The sequence below is a fragment of the Triturus cristatus genome, chromosome 11 (assembly GCF_964204655.1).
Source record: "Triturus cristatus chromosome 11, aTriCri1.1, whole genome shotgun sequence".
In the NCBI taxonomy this organism is placed as follows: Eukaryota; Metazoa; Chordata; class Amphibia; order Caudata; family Salamandridae; genus Triturus; species Triturus cristatus.
In genome coordinates, this window is record NC_140594.1 from 766,824,575 (window position 1) to 766,841,878 (window position 17,304).

Here is a 17,304-nt window from a genome sequence, read left to right on the forward strand (position 1 = left end):
TTCTTTCATTTGTTCCTAAACCAGACTACAACTTGAATTATTCGGAATACCAAGCGTTTAAACAACTTGCTAACAACACTGAGTTAACCATCAAACCCGCAGACAAGGGTGGTGGTATTGTTGTTATGGATAGCCCAGCATATATACAACAAATGGAGGCAATGCTTGCTATTCCAGAACACTATACCAAATGCAGATCATATCCAGAACTAAGGATTAAAAGAGATATCCTGGAGATCACACAAAGAGCCCTCGAGAGGGGGTCTATTTGTATGCAAGAATTCAATTACCTCAATGTAGAACATCACCGAATACCCATTCTATACGGAGTGCCCAAAATACATAAAAATACTTCCAGCCCTCCTTTCAGACCCATCGTGTCCACTATAGGGTCCTTGACTGAACCCTTGTCTATATATGTGGACAAAATTCTACAACCATTGGTATCTAACCTTAAAGGGCACATAAAAGACACAGGACACCTTATTAGAGAAATTGAAGGCACACAGTTTAATATCCACACAGACTTTCTAGTGTCTATGGACATCGTAGCCTTGTATACTAATATTCCACAGCTAGGGGCCCTCGAAGCTGTTAAACACACTCTGGAGAAGAATAATACCATGGTTGATCGATTATTCCTACTAGAATGTTTAGCAGTTGTACTAAAAGAAAACTATTTTGAATTTAACGGACAAATATTCAAACAGATACTTGGAGTAAGCATGGGCGCAGCCTGTGCACCCAATGTGGCGAATATATATATGGGTGAATTTTAATGCAAGTTCATTTTCAATGAGATAGCCCCATTCAGTGAAAACATAAAAAATTGGTATAGTTTTATTGACGACATCTTTTTTATATGGAGTGGTCCGGAAGAACAACTGCATGAATTCATGGCATGGATTAACTTATGTGATGTTCACCTCAAGTTTGGCCCCAATATTAGTAAATCCCAAATAGAATTCTTAGACATTTGGATAAGAATTATTGATGCCAAGATTGAAGTGAGTCTGTACACTAAACCGACTGCCAAAAACACCCTCCTCCAGTATTCCAGCTTTCACCCCCGTAGCCAAAAGGACAACATCCCTTTTAGCCAATTTTTAAGGCTACGCAGGAACTGCACCACCATATCCAACTATGATATACATGCTGAGGAACTCAAACTAAAGTTTGCAAGTAGAGGGTATCCCCATAGACTTATCAAAGATGCTTACAAAAGAGCTAAATATCACGACAGAACCATTTTGCTGCAACCTAAAGAACCAAAAACCGATGAGAAATTGGTTTGCATTACGACTCATTCCAACATTGATCACAAAATCCGACAAGCCATCAATAAAGAATGGCATATTCTAAACACGGACTGCACCAAAAAGAACCTCTTGATGCCGATCTTTGCATTCAGACGTAATAAAAACTTAAGAAACTCATTGGTTAAATCGAAAGTACCTACTACTAACCGATTTGCACAGAAATCCATCACTGGAAATAAGCCTATTAGTGGTACTCACAAATGTGGGAGTTGCCACGCATGCCCATTTGCCATGGTGAAAGATGAACTGATCTGGGATAAACAGCAATACAGGTTCAAAGAAATGACCAACTGTCGCACTCGAAATGTAGTGTATCTTATCCTTTGTCCCTGTGACAAAGGTTATGTTGGAGAAACAAGCAGAGAGTTCCGTGTACGCTTTAGCGAACATAAGTCAGCAATTCTTAATAAACGCGAAGGAGCACCTCTGGTGGCCCATTGGACTGAGAAAAACCATAGCATCTCTGAACTAAGGTGGCTCATTTTGGAACACATACATCCCTCCAACAATACCAATGTGGATGCCATCAGACGCAAAAGAGAAGTATTTTGGATATATGTCCTTAAGACTCAAGAAAAAGGCCTTAACGAACATCTACCTTGGGAAAATGCTATTATATAAATTGCCCCCTTCTTTGGCATCACTCTTTGAGGATTCCATGGATCTAACTAGCACACCTCACATTGATTCTATCCCGCCCTTAGACATAGCAGGTAAGCGGATTGGATACATGTACGCTGGATATGTACAAACTTCCCCTAAAGGATTTATATCACCACATAAGAATAATGCTGGCCCTACCTAATCCACATTGAGGGCACCATATTTACTACCCTTAAATCGGTTTTGGTATAGTTACTATAAGAAATTACATTTCTCTTCCTTAAGAGATTTATTTTAAATACATCTGGGTTATGCCCGACCGCATTATATTCTTACTCCTTTATCCATACCCGCTTTACTCATCACGTGGGTTTTTTTTCCCATATATATAGGTTTTATATATAACATCTAAGAGTCATACTCTGTTTTGAGATATATATATCCCTTATACGCACCAGAGTAATTATTTAGTATCGTTTAGGGACAATTATTATTTTTGTATTCTATACCTAGCTGTGATTACATATTTTTTAATAAGGACGAAATATCATGCCTGGGTTCCACTCAACTTTGATATTGATTTTTAACACACTTCCAAAATGTCCGCCGATACAGACTACCTGTAGCCCTGCATCTCTAATGGTGAACGCTTTGTCAGGCCGCTTTCCTGTCTCATTTGTAGTCCTTCCTCAGTGTCCACTACGTAATCACCACTTCCTGACTTTCCTTATAAGGGAAACGCCAGGTACTACTGGGTAATGACGAAGAGCGCAAGCCATGGCATCTTTCCTGAACCTTAGCTGATCGGAACGGTAAGAATTACATGTAGCTCCGATGTCTCTATCCCCACGTCCTTTTTTCCGTGTAGAAGACTGGAATCAACTATTGCAGGCTCAGTTAAATAATTGTTTTTAAACGCCGATTTATTTTCTTACAGAACATTGGCAATCACACTTTAAATCGGATACGCTGAGTGACCTCTCGTTACTTTATGGACGAACTTACAAATTTGAAACCCAGACTTGAAATAAATACGCGGCAATCCCTGCCAAGCTTCGGCCCTACTGCCCGGTAAGAGGCGCCTCTGATCTTTATCATTTTTTGACTGTTCCTATAAATATGACAGAATTATCCTCATGCCGTCATTCCAGTCAACCCCTTTATAAATCTATTTTAGACTTACGTTTTCGTGCCTGGAGCATTACATAACCGACCAGACTCACACTTGAGATTTCCAGTCGTTTGTATATACTGCACGAAGAAAGAGAACAGGTAATCAGTCTGTCTGCACTTAATTAAACCGTGCATTCATCCACACTACTTTTCAAGACGCGCTTTCCCATTTTCTTTTTTCAAATTGAATTTTGTGTAGCCTTTTGGACAGTTGATAGTTACTAAATATATCTAAACGGTGCATTGCGAGAAGTAATATTGGCATCTAACGGGAAGTGTAAATCCGTCCCTATCGGGGCAAATAATTGAATATAATTATATTTTCCCCAGAAGGTACAGCTTTCAATTATATAAGAACTCCCTACTTAGAACAAACTCCGCAACGCCCTGCACTCTCGAGGCAAGCACTAATTGGCATCTTTCGGGGAGTCCATTGTGCCATTATTATTAAATTTAGTCATTGTTTCTTTCCCTCCATAGGGTTAATCATCTTAACTAAAGATTTAGGATTGTCCGTATTGGTTCTCCTATATATAAGAAACTGCCACTGGCAGGTATGTTGAGATTATTATTCATTACTAAAAAATATTTTTTTAAATATGTTTCGTTTATCTATTCTCCAGTTCCATCTTCTCTTAATTTAGGTGATTTGGGACTATTACACACATCAACCTCTATCTTTGGGTGTTTGTATCAACACGGATATAAATGGTGGTCTGTACTTCTTTCTCTCTCCATGACTCCTGCTCCATTTTAGCCTTAAATAAATGTAAAGGTAGTTAAATAAATTCCCAATCACTTATTGTGATTCTTTGTACCCACAGATCTACGGCTGTAAAAAAGATTTCTGTATAACTGTTGCATAAGAGTACTGAACATCAAACTAGTTCTTGAAGCCTTTTTTCCCCTCTGAAAGACCACAGTTACACGCCCTGAAGAAGGAGCCGGTTAAGATCACATTTGAGCTCCGAAACGCGCGTAGGCGTTGGTCCTATGGTCATAATCTACAACCAATGATTTTTAATTGTTAATTGTTATAGATTTATTGTCTTCTATTGTGTGTCTATATGTGGTATATATGTCTGGTCATTTGTATGATGGTTGTACAATTAATTACAAATTATGCTTCTACAGTTTGATGTAAATCATATTGTATATACTATAACACAAAAATTGATCAAAAAAATGATTTAAATATAACAAAAAAATATGATAAAAATAATTAATAAATGAAATAATACAGTTTTACATACCGTTTGCTGTGGGTATCATTTCATTGCATGGACATATTGCCTTCTACTTAAGTGATATAGTGTAGGAAGTTTTGTTTTTTCAATTGTTATTTTCCCTGAGCCCTTCCTCGCTTATTTATTCATTCAGGGTCCCTCTGTTGTACTTTATTGACACACTTAGGAGGCACAGCTCATTGAGGCATCCATTCCTCCTCCCCCTCACCTTTTTACTGATACCAGTTAAAACGGTATAATACATTTCTTTAGACCAAAGAGCCAGGTATTTTTTAATTCACTTTTCTATCCACTCCTGACCCTTCCTCTCACACCCTAGCATCACACATAGTCGTCTCATAAATAACAGTGCTCCCACGCAAACGTAGGTCGTAGCACGCCCCGTCCCGTAGAGGGGCGGGAAGACCCCTATGATGAAGCATGACACAAAGGGCGCTTTTGGTGTGTGAGGGGTATTTTAACAACTAATGTGTATTCTCCACGACTGTGGGATACATATTTTCTGCGGGAGTTTCTGACATATCATACCTACCTGTGGGTGGATCACCATGTTTATGAACGTATGACTGGGAGGAAGTATCCACCTCCACCACTCGTGTGAGTGGTACCTCTCTACTCCCCACTTTGTTCCTCTTCACATCCTGTCTACAATCTCCTCTTTTTCAATGTAACTCAAAGGGGAAAATCAATACCCCAGTTTCTTTCAAAATCTCCCTCTTACCAAGTTCAAAATGTTCGCAAGTATGGTACATTGGATAATGGTAGGCAGGAGGAATTGGGGTAGGGACATGGACTCGGATAACAGAGGACAGGAGGGACATGGAGAGGTGCACCAAACTGACCCTACAGGGCAGGCATCAGGGTTTGCAGCAGCACAATACACTACCCAGCGCATGCGGGACGGGAGTGCAGCACAACAATCCATAGAAAGCAATAGGGAGGGGACAGGACCATGCACATGGACAACAGAGAACAGAGGGGAACGAGGCAATGGTAGCTAGCTGACCATAATGGACAGACAGGAGAGAAAGCTGCAGCATAACAGACCATAAATGGCGGAGGGACGGATCAGGGGCATTACAATAGAACAGACAAGCCAGGAGGGAGGGAATAGGGGTCTGCACATGGAAACAGAGGGCTGGGGGCAAGGGGGCAGGGCAGAAGCAGCAAGATGACCATGGAGGTCAGGCAGGATGGGCACTAGAAACAAGACACACCATGGAGAGCAACAATGAGACTATGATGGCATACACACAGACCATGGAGGGAAGGTGGGAGGGGGTCAGGGGCAGCTAGCTGACCACACAGGGAAGGTGGGAGGGGCCATGGCAGCACAGAAGACCATGCATGGCAAGCGGGAGGGTTAGTGGCAGCACAATGGCTATGATGGGCAGGAAGGAGGGTGCAGAGGCATGCAAAAAGGACCATGGAGGATAGAAGGGAGGGTCAGGACCTGGCACAGACAAGAGAGTTCAGGGGAAGAGGCTTCTCAACAGACCGCGCGGGGCAGGCAGGAGGAGCAGTTGCAGCACAACAGACCAGGGAGGGCAGAAGGGTGTGGCAGTAAAATGGACCTTGGAGGACAGGAGGAAGGGGATAGGGGCATGGCATGTGGACAGGCAGGGTGGAGGTGGCAGGGACAAGTTACAGTCATCTGACAATGCTAGGCAGGTGGGAGGGGAATGGCAGCTCAACAGAACATTCAGAGTAGATAGGAGTGGCAGGTCCATGGTACATGGTGGGCAAAAAGGATGGAGCAGGGGCATGCACAAAGACATCGGAGGGCAGGGGGAAGGAGAATAGGGGCGGCAAGCTAAGCACAGAGGCTAAGCAGGAGGTCAATGATGGGCCATAGAATTGGGCAATGGAGGGCAGGTGGAGTGGACTGGTACTTCATGCTAAATGGAGGGCAGTGGCAGCACATCAGACCATGCATGGCAGGAGGAAGGAGGCTAGTCCATGGATTCAGACTACAGATGATAGGGAGGAGGTGGATGGGGCAGCAAGCTAACTGTTCAGAGAAGGTGGGTATTAGGAACTTTATTGTTTTTAAAATGTGTGTCTGTGCGAACTACTTAAAATATGAACAAGTATGCAGCATAATCTCACTTTTATTCAGGAAGAAGAGGACGTTTGTGACTGTGACTCCGGGCTCACTTGACAGAAACAGCCCCTGACCCTCCACCCCCATCGCAAAATGTAATGCCCGTGAAAAGGGTAGGTGGACGCAGTGGTATATAGAACATACTCCTGAGAGCACGATTGAAAATGAAAACTAGATATAGTATATGGTATAAACTATGCACCAAAAAGTGTGATATAAGATGAACCGGGGCTTGAAATATAATATGCAATACATTGTGCGCAATGACAGATTCATTGGAGAGGGCGAGATAGCACAGGCACTAGCGTGTGCAATGCAATATGCGCCTTGGAGTGTAATATGCACAGGGCAGTGTTGTGTAACCTAACTAGTCTCTAAAGTTGTAATATAAAATATGTGCTGGGGAGTGTAACGTTGCATATGCACTGTGACAAAGATATGGATCCCAGATTGTAATATGTATGGCATAGTGCTGTGCATTATAACATAGGCATCGAGGAAGGCACGTTAGATGGGGCAATATAACCCGTGCGAAGGCAAGTGTGGCATGACATATTCACGGGGTGGTGTTACAGTGCACATGGGCTAGAGAGTGTCATAGCATACGCACTAGCTGGTGGAATACAACACAGAGGTGTGAGGCACTCGGCGGGCACTGGTGGGTGTAACACAGCATTGGGCTCAGCCCGGAGCACGCTGTGACTTTCAAGTGAGATTCATCTCCTTTCCAGAGAGTAAAATAAAAAGTATTACACATCCGATGGTGGACGTGTATTTTATTAACCGTGAGGGGGGTTTCTTGCATAGTTTGGTCGAATTTTTGTCGAATCCCCTTTGAATGGCTTGGTGTGCGTGTATATTAAATGTGCCCGTCAATAGCTATCCATGTTTGTATATATAAACGACAAGGGTGTCTACTTGGAGAGTACCCACTGGCGGGGACGCCGGGATTAGGCACGGTGGGTCGTCAGACACGTCAGATCTTCACTAGCGGTGTAAATACATTCCACGTGGATTCATTCTATGCATAGTCACCTTTTAATGAATATCACGCAAATCGTCATATTGATAGGTACATACGGTTTGTCCAGCATGTCCTAGGTATTTCTATAAATATGTATTTTTTTTAAATAATAAAAAACAAAGGCCGGCCCCGGGGGATGGGGTCCCCGGGGCCATAAGTGGCCTGAGGAGGGGGGCCACGCAGCACCCTCCTAAATAATTTTTTTTTAAAAGGCCATGACCCGGGGGTTAGGGTCCCCGAGGCCGATTAAGACCTTGGGAGGGCCAAATTAATTTTTTTCAACAAAAAAAATTAGGGTGCAGACCCTGGGGGATGGGGTCCCCAGGGCCAGTAAATTAGAAAAAGAATAAATAAAAGACCGACAGTGCGCCGGAGGCCACGCCCCCTCCTTGCAGCACTCTGCAAACGTGCCCCCTGGCCAAATTTGTAAGTTGGGGAATTAATTCCCCTTCAATACTGAGGGTCCCTGAGGGCCAACTAGCCCAACAGGTATCTCCAGTATGCGCCAGGGAGCTACGTTGCAGACAGGTGTTCTGAGGCCACGACCCTTTTTACACCTCTATGCAACGCAGCTCTGTGGCGCTTACTGGAGGTACCTAGTGTGCTAGTTTGACCCTAGGGACCCTTAGGATTCAAGGGGACTTAATCTCTCAACTTAGAACGGCCACAGGGTGCGTTTACACAGTGGTGAAGGGAGGGGACGGGGCCTGAGGTGACGTGTGCAAACACGCCCTGTGGCGCGTTTTAAGTTGGGGAAATAATTCCCTTTCAATCCTGAGGGACCCTAGGGGCCAACTAGCCCACCAGGTGCTTCCAGTAAGCGCCACTGCGCTGCGTTGCAGAGAGGTGGTCTAGGCCGTGCCCCTTTTTACATCTCTCTGCAACGCAGCTCTGTGGCGCTTACTGGAGGTACCTAGTGGTCTAGTTGGACCCTAGGGACCCTCAGGATTCAAGGGGACTCAATCTCCCAACTTAAAACAGCCACAGGGCGTGTTTACACAGTGGGGAAGTGAGGGGACAGGCCTGAGGTGACGTGTGCAAACACGCCCGGTGGCGCGTTTTAAGAGGTAGTTTTAATCCCCTGCCCTATTATATACTAGGGGCTTACAGAGGAGGTCATGCTGATCACACGGTGATCCCAACGCATAGTGTTCCCTAGTGTATGTAGGTGGTTTCACTGTATTCTGAGTGTCTTTTAACATAGCACTGGCTCTAGGACTGGTTAGTCAGACTCAGTTACCACCAGTATCCGTCTGAAAAAGTTGAGGGTACAGGATGATTTTGCAACAAGGCTTCTTTCTGCTCTTCTGTTTGTTCTTTCTGCACGTTATCCTTCTTCCTGCACTTTTCTTCGTCTTTGAGGACTTCTGTTGCTTCTTTCTGCACTTCTTTTTTTTCTTTGTGTGTTTTTTGTTATTTCTTCACATGTCCTATCTCTGTAGGCATAGATAGAAATTAGCATTTAAAAAACCTTTGAAATTCACTGAAAAAAACATAGGTTTTAGGCATGTTATAGTTAGGAATTAGCAATTAAAAAACCTTAGAAATTCACTGAAAAAACCATAGGTTTCAGGGGCGTTATAGTTAGCTGGACTTTTCACTCGTACAAAACCATTGAAATTCCCCCGTTATAGTTAGTTCAGCTAACTATAACTCGCGCGCCCGCAATGCACTGCTGATGACATCACATATTACATCACTCATGACATGGTCAGTGACATCACAATGGTTTTGTACGAGTGAAAAGTCCAGCTAACTATAACGCCCCTGAAACCTATGGTTTTTTCAGTGAATTTCTAAGGTTTTTTAAATGCTAATTCCTAACTATAACGTGCCTAAAACCTATGGTTTTTTCAGTGAATATATATATATATATATATATATCCAAACAAACCTCCTCCAAGCAGAAGAAGCAGAGGCCACACAGGGGAATCCTTCAGAAGCTCTTTATTGGACCATCAGGGCATAATGCATTTCGGCGTGGGGTGTGCCTTCATCAGACGCCCTTCTCATTGGAAGATCACCGACACCCTCCTTTTGAACTACTGCGATGTATGCGAAATATATATAAACCAGAACCCCGTGGTCTCATTACCAGCTTTTATTTCTCGTGTTCGTTTTTGCATGCAGCTGACAACACAGTGCGATGCAGTTATGTTCAGCGCAAGGCTTTCATTCACCTAACCGGACAGTTCTTTGCTTTGTTTAGTCACGAGGTAATGAGGGGAGAATCAATACGCATTGTCATGTTATAGCACCATCTGCATTTCTAGCAGTTTTCATTTATTTGTGCAATTTCATTTCTGCATGTGATAGGCAGACTGTTTTGAGAGCATTGACGCCATATTTCTAATTATTGTATATGCACCTCGGCATGTCATTATGACTTGTTTAAACCTCAGGCCAACGAGACATATTTACATTGTTATGTATACATTGGGAATTTGATCAAGTTCAATAATCAACATTACCTGCTCATTTGCGCAATATGCAGCTTTTCATATTTGTCAATGAATTATTTGCATTTTGCATCTTTGCATGTTAAAATCAGTATGTTGCACTAGCTATTTTCCCGATGACACAGTCCACTTTCTATGTCCATTGCATGCCTGATGGCGGGAGGAGGGCTATATATTTTAAAAATCCTATGGCGCCAATTAGATTGACAAAGCCTGCTGCGCAGGCGAAACGCGTCTCTTTTTATGCGGGGGTCGTGGGAGACCTGAACAACAATAAAAGAAGTTTTTCCCATGCACACATTGGGTACGTGCCTCTTCGTTTGGAGCAGGAGTGTTTTTTCGATATATATATATATATATATATATATATATTGCATACATTTTGCAAAAAAGAAGCAGAGAACCGTGGATAGTAGTTCTCAAGTTTAGGTGGAAAGCAGCTCCTGTATAGAACAACCTCAACACTCTAGATCTGCTCAACTTAAATGTCTGCTTTTCTATCAAAGTCTTTAAGCATAGGATTAGCACAGTGCTATCCACGCGGAAATAGAAAGGGGCAAAGTATTTTGCCATTTCCACAGCAAAGCCTTTAAGCATAGGACAAGCCCAGTGCTGTCCATGCTGAGCTGTAAAATGAGAAAAACCTTATACCACTCCAGGCACAGTATTACAGCTTTGAATTAGTAAAATTGTATTCCTTAATTAAAACAAAGGTGACAGGGATGTTATAGTTAGGTTCAGACAAAAATAACACCACAGAAATGCAGCAGTTATAGTTAGAGTTAGAGTTATCTCAAGAAACTATAACTTGTGCCCGAAGATATTTATAACTCAAGCCCCCATCATCCACAATCTTCTCATCAATAATTTCACTTCAAATGTTGCAGTGATATTATTAATGATGTCATAGAAGATGTAATGAGTGATGTAATATGTGGGGTAATTAACTGTGCATGGCGAGTGTGCAAATTATTGTCCCCATAGCCAATATTGACACTGGGACCCCTTCCCTAAGGGCCTGGCCACTAAAGTGGGGGTGCCCTGAGCCCACCCAGGGCACCCACTTCTTCCTTGTTGGGGGCTGCAGGGGAGCCTGAATGCCCTCGCTGCCCCAGCCATCTCCTCACTTCCAGCGGGGGCTGGCATTGTTCCCACCCACAGGGAGCAGCAAACACATGCTGTTCCCAGTGGATGGGAGCATTTTTTTCATCTATTTCCCTGCCTGCATCAAAGCAAGCAGAGAAGCAGATGTAAGGTCAAATCCCAGCGGGTGGGAGCACTTTTCCTGCTCCCGCCCGCTGGGAGCGGACTTACTGTTTGCTCGGCAGAAACAGATGTTTCCCTGCCCACAGCTGTCGGTGTGGGCTGGGGCATAGCTGAGCCTGGCCCTGGGGGATGTGGTCCCCAGGACCTTTAATGGCTCCAGGAGGGGGGCCTCCCTCCCATTTTTTAGCAAGGGCAGGCACCAGCAGTTGGGGTCCCCAGGGCCAAAAACAGCTAAGTCCTCAAGGTATACAAGAGATGTGGAACGCAGCATTCTTTGCGCAAGTGCACCAACCTGATGACTGTCTGTGATACCTGACAACATGCATATCTGCTTGTCTCCATCTACAGGTTCCACTCATTAAGTGTTCTAATACCAGTCTCCGAACCAGTGAGTAGACACTTACATTGCATGTTTATATATGTGCATGCCACAAGTGATTAGACACTCATAGATTATCACCGGGGCAGTGATCGTTTTTTCTGCCCTGCCAAATGCCCTGGACCACATTGGGCAGTCAGAGTAGAACAGGAACATGTTGACAAGCTGAGAGTCATAGGACCATTGTATTCCTTGAGTGCCCCTCCTTATAATTCTAAGAATTATTTTTATTGTGACCATCCACCCCGCTAATAAAGGAATACCTGGGTGTAGATGAGTCATTTTTAGATTTACCGCCTGGTCACCAGAAAATATATCCAAAGAGCTCTATGGAATATGGTTGAGCCCATCTTGGCCTTTAGGAGTCAGGATGAAGATGATGATGAAGCATGTCACTGTAGGAGTGAGGGTTATATATAAAAAAGAGAAAGACTCCATCCCAGATGGTCAAAATCTTACATGCGACCGGGATGTGCTTTTGTGCAGGGAGAGGGATACTTTATTTGTTTTGTATTCATGTTCCGGGAGAATGTATTCCAGTCTTCCTTAGCTTTTGCAAGGTCACCCCCCAAACCCCATCCCCCGGGGGTTAGTCCCGCCTCTAGGGTCTACCTCCTGTCTGTTTAAAGACACAGCTTATCCTCATAAAGTTCATAATGTTACACTGTGAAAATCTGCCACAGGGCAAAAGTAGGCTTAACACCTAAACAAGACCACACAATAACCAATAGTTTCTGCCTTCAGTACCACGCACCTGGTGACCCTGTATACACAAAGACGGCTGGTCCTAGAGTGCGCATAGTAAAACCCACAACATAGTCAGACCTAGCCAAAGCAGTATGTAAAAGAATGACTTCATTGATCACTAGGGAGCCTTTTTCAAAAGATGCCATATTCACAGGGACCAGTGGCCCGCCAAACCCATGCCTTCCAGTACCTGCCATGCCTCAATCAATCAATCAATCAATCAATCAATCAAGGCATTTATAAAGCGCACTACTCACCCGGAGGGTCTCAAGGCGCTTGGGGGGGGGGTGGGGTGCCGCTACTGCTCGAACAGCCAGGTCTTGAGCTTCTTCCTGAAGGAGAGGTGGTCTTGGGTCAGGCGAAGGTCGGTCGGGAGGGTGTTCCAGGTCTTGGCGGCCAGGTAGGAGAAGGATATTCCTCCTGTTGTCGCTCTTCGGATGCGGGGGACGGCGGCGAGGGCGTGGTTGGTCGATTGGAGGTGGCGTTTGGGAGCGTAGAAGTTGAGGCGGTTGTTGAGGTAGCTTGGGCCTTGGTCGTGTAGGGCTTTGTGTGCGTGGGTGAGGAGACGGAAGGTGATTCTCTTGTTGACGGGGAGCCAGTGCAGGTCTCTCAGATGTCCGGAGATGTGGCTGCGTCGGGGGATGTCGAGGATGAGTCTGGCTGAGGCGTTCTGGATCTGCTGGAGTCTCTTCTGGAGCTTGGCGGTGGTTCCAGCGTAGAGGGCGTTGCCGTAGTCCAGTCGGCTGGTGACGAGGGCCTGGGTGACCGTCTTCCTGGTCTCGGTGGGGATCCACCGGAAGATCTTCCGTAGCATGCGCAGGATGTTGAAACAGGACGCGGAGACGGCGTTGACTTGTCTGGTCATGGAGAGGGAGGAGTCCAGGATGAAGCCCAGGTTGCGTGCGTGGTCTGTCGGTTTGGGTGCGGTGCCCAGGGCGGTGGGCCACCAGGAGTCATCCCAGGCGGAGGGCGAGGAGCCCAGGATGAGGACTTCCGTCTTGTCTGAGTTCAGTTTCAGGCGGCTGGTCGTCATCCACTCGGCTACGTCTTTCATCCCTTCGTGGAGGTTGGTTCTGGCGACGGCGGGGTCGTTGGTCAGGGAGAGGATCAGCTGGGTGTCGTCGGCGTAGGAGATGATGTTGAGGTTGTGTTGGCGTGCGATGGCCGCAAGGGGGCTCATGTAGACGTTGAAGAGGGTGGGGCTGAGCGAGGAGCCCTGGGGAACGCCGCAGATGACTTCCGTGGCTGCAGATCTGAACGGTGGTAGGCGGACTCTCTGTGTCCTTCCAGCGAGGAAGGAGATGATCCACTCCAGTGCCTTCTCCTGGATTCCGATGTTGCTGAGGCGCTGCACTAGGGTGCGGTGGCAAACAGTGTCGAACGCCGCGGAGAGGTCTAGGAGGATGAGGGCCGCTGTTTCACCGTTGTCCAGCAGAGCTCGGATGTCATCGGTGGCAGCGATGAGGGCGGTCTCGGTGCTGTGGTTGGCTCGGAAGCCAGACTGTGAGGGGTCGAGGGATCCATTCGTCTCGAGGAAGGCGGCCAGCTGCTTGTTGACGGTCTTCTCGATGACTTTGGCTGGAAACGGGAGGAGCAAGATGGGGCGGTAATTCTTGAGTTCGGTGGGGTCCGCTGTTGGTTTCTTTAGTAGAGCGCTGAGTTCGGCGTGCTTCCAGCTCTCAGGGAAGGTGGCGGTGTCGAAGGAGGTGTTGATGATGTCCCGCAGGTGGGGTGCGATGACAGCGTCGGCCTTGTTGAAGACGTGGTGGGGGCAGGGGTCGGTCGGAGATCCGGAGTGGATAGAGTTCATCGTGCAGATGGTGTCTTCTGTGTTGATCTGGGTCCAGGCGCTGAGGGTGGTGGTGGGGGGCGTTGGTGCGGTCGTGGGGAGCGTTGTTTGTGGGCTGAAGCTGTTGTGTATGTCAGCGATCTTGTTGTGGAAGTAGAAGGCGAGGGAGTTGCAGAGGTCTTGCGACGGGGTGATGTCGTTGTTTCCAGCGTTGGTGTTGGAGAGCTCTTTCACGATGTTGAAGAGTTCCTTGCAGTTGTGTGCGTTGTTGTCCAGCCGGTCCTTGAATGCTGTTTTCTTGGTGGCGTGGATCAGTTGATGGTGCTTCCGGGTGGCGAGCTTGAGGGTGGTCATGTTGTCCGGTGTTGGCTCCCTTCTCCAGGCTTTCTCGAGGGCTCGGCAGTTCTTCTTGGAGCTCTTGAGTTCGTCGGTGAACCATGGGGCCTTCTTGCTGCCGGGTCTGCTAGGCGGGGTCATCAGTGGTGCGAGGTCGTCTGCGCAGTCGCTGATCCACTTCGTGAGGTTGTCGGCGGCCTGGCTGGGGTTCGCTGAGCTGGCGGGAGGGTGCTGGCTCAGGGAAGCGGCGAGCTGGTCTGCTGTGATCTTGTTCCAGTTTCTTCGAGCAACCTGTTGCTGGTGGTGGTGGATCGTGGATCTTCTGAAGGTGAAGTGGACGCAGCTGTGGTACGTCCAGTGGAGTCCGGTGGCGTGGCTGAAGACGATGTCCTTGCTGGATGAGAAGACAGCGTCGAGTGTGTGTCAGGCGAGGTGGGTGGGGGTGGTCACCAGCTGCTTGAGTCCGAGGTTGGTGAGGTTGTCAAGCAGGGTGGTGGTGTTGCGGTCGTTGATGTTCTCCAGGTGGAAGTTGATGTCCCCCAGGAGGATGTAGTCAGCGGAGGGTATGGCGTGCGGGCTGATGAAGTCGGCGATGTCTTCGCTGAAATGTGTGCGTGGTCCCGGGGGTCGGTAGATGAGGGTGCCTCTGAGGGTGGTTTTGGGGTCCGTGTGGATCTGGAAGTGCAGGTGTTCGGCGGTTGTCAGGGTGTCGTCGGTGTTGGTCGTGATGCGGATGGTGTCCCTTTAGATGATGGCGATGCCTCCTCCAGTCTGGTTGCCGCGGTCTCTTCGGGTGATCTTGTAACCCTCTGGGATGGCGATGGCGATGTCTGCCAGTCACATCGTGGCCCTGCATTTGTGTTAGCTACAGTGATGTAGAGTCCTGCCCAGCTGCCTCTGGCTTGAGTGTGGTATCTCTTTACAAGTGCCTCTGAGCCACCATGAGACTCATTACCAACCAGTTTTAATGAAAGAGATGAAACAGCACGTGGGCAAACTAAAAGGCGATCCTGTTCGAAGATCATTGAGGGCTTGTAGCAACCTACCAGCAAAAGAAGCTAACGTTTTTAATGTAAAACACCGTACTTCTCCGAGTTCTATCTTCACTCTATGATTGCTCTGCTGGCTGGATGTGCAGTCCATGATTTACTGCCTGTGCCTTTATGTGGTGGGACTGTGCTAAATCCACTTGCCTCAGCAATGAAATCCCCACTCTGTGATTGACTGTAGGCTAAGAGTAGATGAAAAATAATAAAAATTAAAGTGGTGTGCAGGGGGATTCAAGGAAGGTGAGAAAGACCTCTTGGTGAGAGGGTGACTTTCTAAAGATAAATTGTAAGTCATTCTGTGAAACAATTCAAGACACTTGTTCGGCAGTGTATACTCTCTGCTTTTCTGATGAATTATATCATATGTTGAGCAAGTAAAACCCATATGAGCATATTTGAGTGGCTTACGCAACCTTAGCCTTACTAATTTTGAGGCGACGGTGACAAAGACAGTACTACATATCTGCAAGTTGATGCATGTGGACAAATTAGTCAGTTTTTGGAGGTCTGCATTGAAAAAAAACCTGTTTCAAAACTGGCTGTGCCATTCACATAGTAAGATATGTAAGGTAAGAGTTCCCTGCTAAATTCTAATGTAAAACTAATGCAGTGATATTTATGTTTTTGTCAATGTATGACGCATCGTCGGCAAGCGCCGCCCAAAGCCTGAACTGGGTCAAAATGTCTGCGCATCAGGAACCCAGGCATAGGAAATAATGCAATGGCTGTGGGACAGAGAGACAAGCCACAAAAAACAATTTGGCAATCCCAACCACGCCATGGAGGTACTCATTCTGCAGCTGGGTGTTACAAGGCGACCACCACCAACATTACCACCATCATGTAGGCAACACAGGAGAAGGACCAGCAAACTTCCCTCATTGACCTCAGGGAGGCTGAGGTCAGCAAATATTACAGATTCAGGAGAGACTCCATTATAGAATTGCTGAACAAGATAGTGCCATGGTGTCAGACACTACTGCCAGGCCCACAAACATACCTCCACAGGTCAAGCTGATGTCAGTCCTCTACATGCTGGCATCTGGTTCCTTCCATATCACAACAGACAGAATGGCACGAATATCGCAGCCATCATTTTCTACCTCTATCCTCTGTCTTGGATGCCATCATCTGCCTCAAACCCCAGTACCTCCTCTTCCCTAACAACAGCAGGAGGAGACCAAGCAAGGTTTCTATGCCATTGCGGGATTTCCTCTTGTGCTAGGTGCCACGGATTGAACACATGTGCATCTGGTTCCTCCTGCAGAAACATCACACCTGTACAGGAACCAGAAGCACATCTTATCCATCCACGTCTAGGCCACCGTGGACTATCTGGGGATGTTCACCAATGTGATAGCAAAATACCCGGGGTGCCGGCATGATGCTTATATCTTCAGGCACAGCCTCATCAGTGAGCGCTTCGAGAATGGACAATATGGGAATGGCCTATTTGTTGGTAAACAAATTTGAAGTACATCACAGACCTACTAAAATTAAGAATTGTCTGCCATAATAGTCATCACTGCATCTGTCGATGGAGCTGGGCCGTATGTATCAGAGGTGTGCCTCATACTTGCAATATGCATCATAGTACATGTGTAATGCAAACCCCTAATTCAGACATGTTAATACACGCAAAGCCACTTTGTGTACCGTTGAATGGTGTAAAAATCTGGAGAAATGCAACACTGTTCAAAATGCAGGGTTGCATCACTTTGTGCAAGGGAGGGGTTCCATGGGCGTTGTCTGGGAGTCATCCCGCAACTCCCATGATTCATGAGGCATGTCATGTATACTTCATCAGGT

The 17,304-nt window shown here is 46.3% G+C and overlaps 1 long non-coding RNA gene across 2 annotated transcripts in view; it reads left to right on the forward strand.

The window, feature by feature from the left end:
• Positions 1-2,673: 2,673 nt before the first annotated feature.
• LOC146785421 (uncharacterized) overlaps positions 2,674-17,304 on the forward strand; it is a 40,988-nt gene continuing 26,357 nt past the window's right edge. The window contains exons 1-5 of one of the 2 annotated variants that reach the window (XR_014970647.1): positions 2,674-2,734; positions 2,860-2,993; positions 3,100-3,194; positions 3,576-3,649; positions 3,920-4,257. This is a non-coding gene — a long non-coding RNA (uncharacterized LOC146785421). Of the gene's footprint in view, positions 2,735-2,859; positions 2,994-3,099; positions 3,195-3,575; positions 3,650-3,919; positions 4,258-17,304 lie in introns of those variants that run through there. The other variant, XR_014970648.1, reaches the window with a different exon arrangement.